Consider the following 10,436-nt stretch of genomic DNA (forward strand, 5'->3'; position numbering starts at 1 on the left):
AGCCATGGAGCTTCTTATAATGTAGTGATCATAAGATCTTTTTTTTTTTTTCTCTTTTTTTAAAGATTTATTTATTTGTATTACAAAGTCAGATATATAGAGACAGGAAGATCTTCCATTCGATGATTCACTCCCCAAATGACCCCAACGGGTGCAGGATCCCAAAGCATCAGGCCACAAGCAAGGAGCTGGATGAGAAGTGGAGCTCCTGGGACTAGAACTGGCACCCATATGGGATCCTGGCGCATTCAAGGTGAGGACTTTAGTCATTAGGCCACGGCTCTGGGGCCTGCCCCCCACTTTTTTTTTTAATTCATTTATTTTTATTGGAAAGTCAGATTTACAGAGAAAGATCTTTCATCTGCTGCTTTACTTCGCAAGTAGCCACAATGGCTGGGGTTCAGCCAACCTAAAGCCAGGAATTTCTTCCAGGTCTCCCACACAGGTGCAGGTTCCCAAGGCTTTAAGTTGTCATCAAATACTTTCCCAGGCCACAAGCAGGAAGCTGGAAGGGAAATGCAACAGTAGGGATACAAACTGGCACCCATATGGGATCACAGGCATGCAAGGTGAGGACTTTAAAAACTATACTACTAAGTAAAATAAAATTTATTTGAAAAAAATACTTGACGGGCCCAGTGCAGTGGCCTAGTGGTTAAAGTCCTGGCTGTCCTAGCAATGTAATTTTGGCTGGAGCCATGCATGATCTTTGATGTTTTGAGGGTCGGATTCGTTAGAGGAGAAATGTCCACAAGCTGTTCCAGTACATATAAAGTTAAATGTTTATTAAACATAAAGCACAGAAGAATGGCGGAAAAGTAAATGTAGAGAAGCAAGAACAGATTCTCAAGCATACCATACATCACCGTAGTGAAGGGGAGAACTCGGCATATCATCCCCTTCGACACCACGGGGTCGTTTCAGTCATTCTCTGCAACCACGACAGCCTCCCGGGAGAGAGGAGAGAGAATTCTCTCATTGCGTGGCTGAGGGGGTTTTAGGCTAATTCGGACAAAAGTTGCTTAATACCCAAAGTTTACATACCTCAGCTGGCGGCGTGACTTCGCCCAGGTCCGGGGCAAGGAGGCAGGCGGGGGTGTGTGCCAGTGTCTTATCTTTTACTCAAAACATACAGACTGTGTTCTCCTAGCACTGGCCAGGTGCCCGAAGGAGAAGAGGCCTGCCAGCACATACAGGGTGAATTTGGGGTCATGTCTGAAGCCTACCCCAAGCCTTATAAGAAAAACTCCCTTTTACACTTGCTGTGTATGTACTGGGATCCTATATGGGCACCGGTTCTAATCCCAGCAGCCCCACTTCCTGCTTATGGCCTGGAAAAGCAGTAAGGATGGCCCAAAACCTTGGGACCCTGCACCCATGCAAGAGACATGGACTGGCTCCTGGCTTCTGGCTTCTGATCAGCTCAACTCCAGCCATTGGGGTCACTTGGGAAGTGAATCGTTGGACACTTCCTCTCTGTATATCTGACAGATCATCCATCTGTTGGTTCATTCCTCAAATGGCTGCAACAGCTGGGGTTGGTCCAGACCAAAGCCATGAACTAGGAACTCCATATAGGTCTCCCACGTGTCAGGAGCTGAAGCGCCTGGTTCATTTCTCCCTGCTTTCCTAGGCACTATTGGCACGAAACTGATGGGAAGCAAATAACCAGGACTCAACTATCACTCCTGGAGGCTGGCGTTGCAGTCAGTGGCTTCACACAGCTCACAACACTGGCTTCTTGATTCGAAAGAAACCAATAGAAAAGTGTCAAAGAAATGACCCTGAATATACAAACACAACTGTGAGTGTTGGATACACAATGGAATCAGCAACTACATGATCTTGATGAGAGCCAGTTAGGTTTATTGGTTGAGGTATGAGGTAAACTAAGACAGACTGGTAGACAATCCTTTTTAAGATTTATTTTTATTGCAAAGTCAGATATACAGAGAGGAGGAGAAATGGAGAGGAAGATCTCCCATCCAGTGGGTGGTGGGGCTGTAGATTGCCTGGAGAAGGGATCTGGTGAATATTGTAGAGATAGTGGCTGAGGGGATGCTTGACAGGGGAGGAATGACTTCTAGGGTCTTCCAATGGGCCAATGTACTCAGATACATGAGAGGTGAGATGAGGTGGAAACTGGAAGCCATGTGTGGGTCAGGCCAAGCTCCCAACCACATGGGAGACATGGCCTAGCCTAAATAACATCACTCTCCAACCATTGGCACTCGCAAAAGCTGGGGCTGGGGAGAAAACCTGCCTGTACTAGACTGTAGTCCTTGCAAACAAGTGACGGAGCAGTTTGGACTATGTAAGGCTGGGCCACTGCACCCACCAGAACATGAGAGAACCAGATATGGGGGTAGGGACTGCAGCACCTGCTGGCTTATGCAGAGAGTTGGGGTTGGTGATAGGCCAAGCTAGATTGGACCATGGAACTCAATGTTACGCGAACACACCGACATAGGTGTTGTGGCTAGGAGAAGGCTGGGTGAAGCTGGGCTGCAGCACTCTCCAGCAAGTGCAAGTGCTGGGACTGAGTACAGTCTGTGTCAAACAGGGCCTCGGCCCCTGCTGACACACGAGATCCTGGACTGGGAGTGGGCCTTTAGGGGAACTGTGGGCACTCCCTGGTTGGCTGTACCTATCACTGATGAGCATGAGAGGCAGAGCTGGGAGGCAGGTCAGACTGCACCAGGCAGCAGCACCTGTCAGCATATGTGAAGACTAGGTCTGCAGGAGGGGTGGGCTAAGCTAAGCTGTGGTACCCATGGGTGTGCATGAGAGGACAGCAGGAGCTAGGATGTGTAAAAACCAGGGATGGACACAAACAGTGAGGGTTATTGGGGAACATGCTGACTGTATACTCAAGGCTATGCCTGAGGATCGGGTTCTGTGGTGGCTGGGCTGGGCTGGACCACAGCACCTGTATGTTTGCATGAGATGTGGGACTGGGAAAGAATTGACCAGGCAGCTGCATCCACCAGTATATTGGTGCATTGGTTTGTGCAGGTGAAAGAGTACACCGACCCTGCACTGGATGGCACACACAGAATCAAGTATGAAGTCACCTAAGCCAGGTTTCTTGGTGGACTCCCCAGCTAGACTGCTGGGCTCAGATCCTGGCCACTGGGAAAATCACAGGATGTATGGTCTGTCCTTTGTAGTGCATGTATTGGGACTGAGCCTCCTCAGTTGTTAAAGTCCATGTAGTGGACAGCATCTCCAGATGCATATGGGGAACATGACCGCTAGCCCAGCAGAGCACATTCACTGTCTTGTCAGAGGATGGAAAGCAGAACAGGCTAGAAAAATCTGACCAAGCTTTGCAGCATGTCCTTGGGTCTGTGCATGCACTAAGGTGGACTTTGCCAACCAGTAGATCTTGGAAAGAATTTTTTCAACCCTGAAGCAAGGAAACCAGCATCTCAGAACTATCAAAACCACTCAAGTAATGCCATCTGAACCCTTTTCCTACATCAAGGTCTCTTAAGTTGTCATCAAACAACTGTTCCTCTCCCATCCCCAAGTGGTGATGTTATTTGACGGCAAGGAATAGCCCTCTCCCCATTTCTCCACTCTAAGGGCACAGGAGGAAAACAAACAAACAAAAACCTAAAACATGTCCCACCCATCTTTCTCTGTTCCTGTACCTCCCCACCCTCATCAGAGATCCACAGGGGCAATTATCCTTCTCAACTATGAAAATAAAATAAGGCTGGACTCAATGACTCAATTGTCTAATCCTCTTCTTGTAAGTACCAGGATCCCATATGGGAGCCAGTTCCTGTCCCAGCTGCTCCACTTCCCATCCAGCTCCCTGTTTGTGGTCTGGGAAAGCAGTAGAGGACGGCCAAAGCCTTGGACCCTGCACCTGTGTGGGAGACCTGGAAGAAGCTCCTGGCTTCATGTCATGCCAGTTCCAGCCATTGCAGCCATTTGGCAAGTGAATGATCAGATGGAAGACCTCTTTGTAAAATCTGCTTCTCAAATAAAAATCAATATTTTTCAAAAATATAGATACAGGAATCATTTAACAATTATTGATTTTTTCTAATCTTATATTGATAGGAGCTTTAAAAAAAAGTTACTTGTTTTTATTGGAAAGTCAGACTTACAAAGTGAAGGAAGGACAAAGATCTTCCATCTGCTTCTTTACTCCCCAGGCAGCCACAACAGCCACGTTGAGCACTGGCCAATCCGTGTGGCCTCCCCCAGCTCGCCCACATGGCCACAGGCTCCCAAGGAGCTGAGTCCTCCCAGTCCACAAGCAGGGAGCTGGAAGGAAAGCAGAGCAGCCTGGACACACTGATGCCCACAGGGGACCCCAAGGCATGCAAGGCCAGGACTTTACCCACTAGGTTATCACACTGGGTCTTTGATAGAAGCTTTTAAGTCTTTGCCTCTGTTCATCTCTTATCAGATTTTTATTCATGAGCATCAGGCAATAAATCACATTATGCTAACCTGGAGGAGGGGAGTAGGGGGCCTTTGGCGCTTTTCTGAGGATTTCAAAATCTCTGTAGCTATTTAGATCGAGCCATATTGTGGCAAGGCAGGTTAAGCCAGTCTGAGTTCTGGCTGCTCTACTTTCCTGGAAGAAATATTTGAAAGTCAATAATGCAGGGAGAATCAATAAAAGATCTTCCATTCACTGTCTCACTCCCAAAAGAGCTCCAAATGGCCAGGGCGGGCCAGGCCAAAGCTAGAAGCCAGGAGATTCATCCAGGTCTCCCACACTGGTACAAGGGCCCAAACAGTTGAGCATTCTTCCACTGCTTTTCTAGAACATTAGCAGGGAGCTAGGTCAGAATGTGGAGCAGGGGCCAACGTGGTGGTAAATCAAGTTGATGAATCTGTATTCTAGTTCTTGTCCCAGCTACTCCACATTGATGCAACTGCCTGCTAATAGGCTAGGAAAGCAGTGGGAGATGGCCAATTCTTGAACTACGGCCAGCCATGTAAGACACTAGAATGGAGTTCCTGCCTCCAGGTTTCAGCCTAGCCCAACTCTAGCAATCCTGGTCATTTAGAGTGAAGCAATAGGGCCCGGTGCAAGAGCATAGTGGTTAAAGTCTTCAACTTGTATCACTGAGATCCCATATTGATGCTGGTTCTAATCCCGGTAGCCCTGCTTCCATCCAGCTCCCTGACTGTGGCCTGGAAAAGCAGTCAAGGACGGCCTAAAGCCTTGGGATTTTGTGCCTCTGTAGGAGACCCAGAAGAAGCTCCCAGCTCCTGGGTTCAGATCAGCTCAGCTCCAGCTGGAAGATCTTCCTCTCTGTTTCTCCTCTCTGTATATCTGGTTTTCCAATAAAAATAAATAAATCTGGGCCTGGCAAGGTGGCTAGCAGCTAAAGTCCTTGCCTTGAACTTGCCAGGATCCCATATGGAGGCCGGTTCTAATCCTGGCAGTACTACTTCCCATCCAGTTCCCTGCTTGTGGCCTGGGAAAGCATTGGAGGACGGCCCAAAGCCTTGGAACCCTGCACCCACGTGGGAAACCCGGAGGAAGTTCCTGGCTCCTGGCTTTGGATCAGCGCAGCACTGGCCGGTGTGGTCACTTGGGGAGTGAGTCATTGAATGGAAGATCTTCCTCTCTGTCTCTCTTCCTCTCAGTATATCTGACTTTGCAATAAAAACAAATAAATCTTAAAAAAAAAAAAAAAAAAAAAGACCTTCTGCCCACTGTTTCACTCCCAAAGTAGCCACAATAGCTGGAGATTAGCTGATCTAAAGCCAGGAGTCCAGAGCTTCTTTTGGGTATCCCACATGGGTACAGGGTCCCAAAGATTTGGGCCATCCTCTACTGCTTTCCTGAGCCACAAGCAGGGAGCTGGAGGCAAAGTGGAGCAGCCAGGACACGAACTGGCTCCCATATGGGATTCCTGCGTGTGGGAAGTAAGGACTTTAGCTAGTAGGCTACTGTGCCGAGCCCTAAAATAAATATTTTAAATAAATAAAGCTGCAGTTGGAAGATAGTCAGGACTTGAATCCAGGTGCTGATATGAACAGCAAGTGTTCCAAGCATACCACCTCAATAACTAAACCAGTCTGACAGTGAATGCTTCTAAATGGTGAGAATGATTACAAAGACAACAAAAACTAATTTGAGTGGCTATCTATGATATGCTGGGTTATGATGTCCTCTTTGAGGTTTGTGGCTAATTTTTTATTCCCTAGACAGAAAAAGCGTTTCTTCCCTATTGCTGCTGCTTCTTTTTTCTTTTTACTTTAAAATAGAAAATTAGCCTGTTCTTATTTTGCTAGAAGATTCACTTGAAAACACTGGGCAGAAAGTTCTCACCACTGTCCAGGGCACTGGAGACTAGGGGCTGGTCTGCCCTGCCCCAACATCTCCTAGGCTCCAGTGCCCTGGGCAGCCCTCAACCGCTTGTTACATAACTGTTAAAAATTGCTTGTGAAAGTCTATAAACTTCTTTTTTGCTATTGATTATTTTGTACATTTAAGTTCAGTTAAAAAAAACACATAAATATACATTTGTCACAATTGCAATTGATAAAATGCTTGGATTCCTTTTTTTAAAATGTATTTATTTTTATTGCATAGTCTGATAGATACAGAGAGGAAGAGGAAGATAGACAAAAATATCTTCTGTCCAATGATTCACTCCCTAAGTGACGACAACGACCGGTGCTGCGCTGATCCGAAGCCAGGAGCCAGAGCTTCTTCCAGGTCTCCCATGTGGGTGCAGGGTCCCAAACCTTTGGGCCGTCCTCGACTGCTTTCCCAGGCCACGAGCAAGGAGCTGGATGGGAAGAGGGGCTGCCAGGATTAGAACTGCCACCCATGTGGGATCCTGGCACATTCAAGGCGAGCACTTTAATTGCTAGGCCACCACACTGGACCTGAAGAAATCCTTCTAAAGAGCAGTGACTGACACAGTCCACCTTAGAGTCTCCATTTGCCCAGATACTTCTCTGGGAGAGCAGTCCAATTTGTTTTGCTTTCCATGGTATTAAATGTCCCCTGCTGGTCTCAACATATTGGTTGTCATGTTCTTGAGCATCCGGGCATGCTGTCCACCACAGAAGCCTCAACAACCATGGAGACCCAGTTTTGACACAGTCAAACTACATATCCTGTGCTTTTCACCGTATTTGGAGCTCTGAGTCCAGTGACCCAGTTGGGGGCTGGGGGCAGCGGGGAGGTCACCAAAGAAAGCTCACCAGCAGTGACTGCAACCTGACTGCTGTATGTGCTACCCAGTGTGGGGTCTGGCTCAGTCATACCAACATCAGGCTACACACACACTGGTGGTTGCAGTCAGTTGGTCAGTTCTATCCTCAGGGCCATCTCATATGCATACCAATGGAAGCTGAGGCCCTGCCTAACCCTACCCACCACATGCTCTGCCCACCAGGGGTCCCAGCAGGACATAGGGCACAGTCTATTTGGAGTGACCCCAATAATTCCCACTAGGCCTGCCCCCAGCCCTGGTTCCTGCGCTTGATAGTATGTCTGATCCAGTCTGTCCCATATCCCATTCAGCTCTTGTACACATCAATACGTGTTGGATCCTAGCTCACCCCAACTGATCCCACTATCCAGCCCACACTTATGCTGGCAGGTGCCACAGCCTGTCCAGCAAGACCTACCCCCAGCCCTGGTTCTCATGCTCACTAGTGGGAGTTGCAGCCCATCAGAGAGGTGCCCAGTTTTTCTACTGGATCCACTCCCAGTCCCAGATCTTGCACTTTCCAGGTGGTTCTATGGTCTAATCTGACATGGTTTGTCCCCAATCCCAGCTCTTGCAAGCGGATACTGCAGCAAAGCCCATCTTGCCTGCACTTATTCTGGCTCATGCATGCACCAGTGGATACAATTACTTAGCCTAGCCGGGCTCTCCCCTTAAACCAGTTCACATGCAAACCAATAGCTGTTGTAGCCTCATCAGCCTGGTCTGTCCCCAGTCCCAGCTCTCACACTCACCAGTGGGAACAGGGGCCTAGCAGGGGAGCCTCCGCAGGCCCCCAATGGGCTTGTCTTCCATCCCTGGTCTTACATGTGCTGGTGCAAGCTGCAGGCAAGACTGGCATGACTTGTCTCATCTCAGCATCCACCAGCAGATGCTGCAACCTGGCTTAGCCCAGGCTGGTCTGTCCCCAGTTTCAGCTCACATCGGTGGGTGCTACAGCATAAGCCAGCCCAGCCAGCCCCAGTCCCAGTCTTAATGTGAACTGGAGTGTCCTGTACCTCATCCTAGTTCTCACACCTACCATTGAGTGCTGTGAACTAGCCCACTGTGGCATGCCTCCAGGTCTGACCCAAATATGTCAGTGTGTACTATAACCTGGCTTGGTCTGGACTGCTCCCACCCTTGCTTCTTATGCTTACCTGCAGAGACTGTGCCCAACAGATGAGTTCCTCAAGTTCCTCTATCAGGTCAGATCCCAATGGCAGATCTCATTCACATTGGTTGGTCCCTGGCCCAGCCCGACTTGGCCCACCTCCTGTCTTCGCAGGAACAGTGGCCTTGTCCAACCAGCTCACTTCCATTCTGGCTCTTACTGTTGGGTACTGTAGCCCAGAATAGCTTTTCTACCCCCAGACCAGCTCTTGTGTGGTTGAGTGGATGCAGAGACCTAGCACAGCCTGTCTTGTACCTACCCTGGCTTTTTGTGAGTACCACTTCTTCTTTTTTTAAAGATTTATTCATTTATTGGAGAGTCAGATATACAGAGAGGAAGATTTTCCATCCGATGGTTCACTCCCCAAGTGAGTGCAATGGCCGTTGCTATGCCGATCCGAAGCTAGGATCCAGGAACTTCTGACGGGTCTCCCACATGGGTGCAGGGTCCCAAGGCCTTAGGCCGTCCTCCACTGCTTTCCCAGGCCATAAGCAGGGAGCTGGATGGGAAGTGGAGCTGCCGGAACCAGAACCGGCGCCCATATGGGATCCTGGGGCATTCAAGGCGAGGACCTTAGCCACTAGGCCATGCCGCCAGACCCAAGCACCACTTCTTGTGAAACAATTTCTCAGGGCACTTGGGTAAGCTGCTCATAATTTGGAGTTGTAGTCTTTTTTATTTATATGAAAATTTTTGAAGATTTTATTTTTTTGGAAAGGCAGATATACAGAGAGGAGGAAAGACAGAGAGGAAGATCTTCTGTCTGTTGATTCACTCCCTAAGTAGCCACAACAGCTGGAGCTGCGCCGATCTGAAGCCAGGAGCCAGGAACTTCTTCTGGGTCTCCCACATGGGTACAGGGTCCCAAGGCTTTGGGCTGTCCTCGACTGCTTTCCCAGGCCACAAACAGGAATTGGAAGGGACACAAACCGGTGCCAAATGGAATTCCAGTGGGTTCAAGGTGAGGACTTTAGCCTCTAGGCTACTGTGCTGGGCCCAACTTTAACTTTTATCATTAATAGTTTCCTCACACTCTGAACAAATTAGGCCAGAGGTTGGACAAATATAGCCTGCAGGTCGTATGACCTTAGGGTTATGGTTTTTTAAATTTCTAAATAGGATAAAATAAAGTGATCCTGCAACATTTTAAAAGAAATTCCAAATCCAATTGCCTCCAATTGTTTTACTGGTACACAGTCATGCACACGAGGTTTACCTATCACCTTGGTTGTTTAAGCTGATCCAGCAAGTTGAATACTAAACTAAGAGACCTTCTGGTCTTATCGGTCTTATAGAAGCTGGCTAACCTTTGACCTAGACATCCTGGTTTCTAGCTCTTTGCTTACCATGATTTCTGCTGTTACTTTCATCAGGCTGTCAAAGAGGAATTTTAACAAATGATAAAAAAACATTCTCCCACACAGAGTAAGCCAAACACTGCTTGGCAGACCCAGTAAAACAGTAAAGCTTGTTCCAGGAACATTTTGAAGAGCAAAGCGTTGACAGGCAAACATGTGAAAATTAGAATAAACTTGTGGGTTAATCTTTCTTGTGCTACAGAGCGAATCAACCTTAACTTTGAGGTTTGCTCTTTCTACCAAAAGAAATGTATAATTTGAGTAATTTCACAACATCTAGCCAGGTCAAACACAGATATCTAGAATTAAATAACCACGGGGCAGACAGATTAAACAGTGTTCCTGTTTGGACTGAGGGCCGTTTCTCCACTTATTTCCCAGCTTCGGGAAGCTTTTCCTACAGGCCTGTCCTGATTCTTTCAGCCAAAAGGAATCCTCTATGTCTTTCAGGCTCTCATTCTGCTTTTGGCCTTTTATTACAGCTTTGAGTTCTTTCTTCCCTGACAGCTGTTAGTTTCCTCGGCTTCACAGGACTGAAGAACTGGGATTTCTCCTTCCTTTTTGCAGTGAAGCTTGAGCCTAGGGCCCAAGTTCATTTGCCCTCCTCCACCCCCCCCAACCTGTCTTGCCTTATCATTTGATACAAAATCCTTTTTCTCTCCAAGCGCCTTATGCTAACTCTCCTTTCTCGGGGTTTAGGCC

Source organism: Ochotona curzoniae, unplaced genomic scaffold, assembly GCF_017591425.1.
Source record: "Ochotona curzoniae isolate NIBS_2020 unplaced genomic scaffold, NIBS_Ocur_1.0 contig_1014, whole genome shotgun sequence".
In the NCBI taxonomy this organism is placed as follows: domain Eukaryota; kingdom Metazoa; phylum Chordata; class Mammalia; order Lagomorpha; family Ochotonidae; genus Ochotona; species Ochotona curzoniae.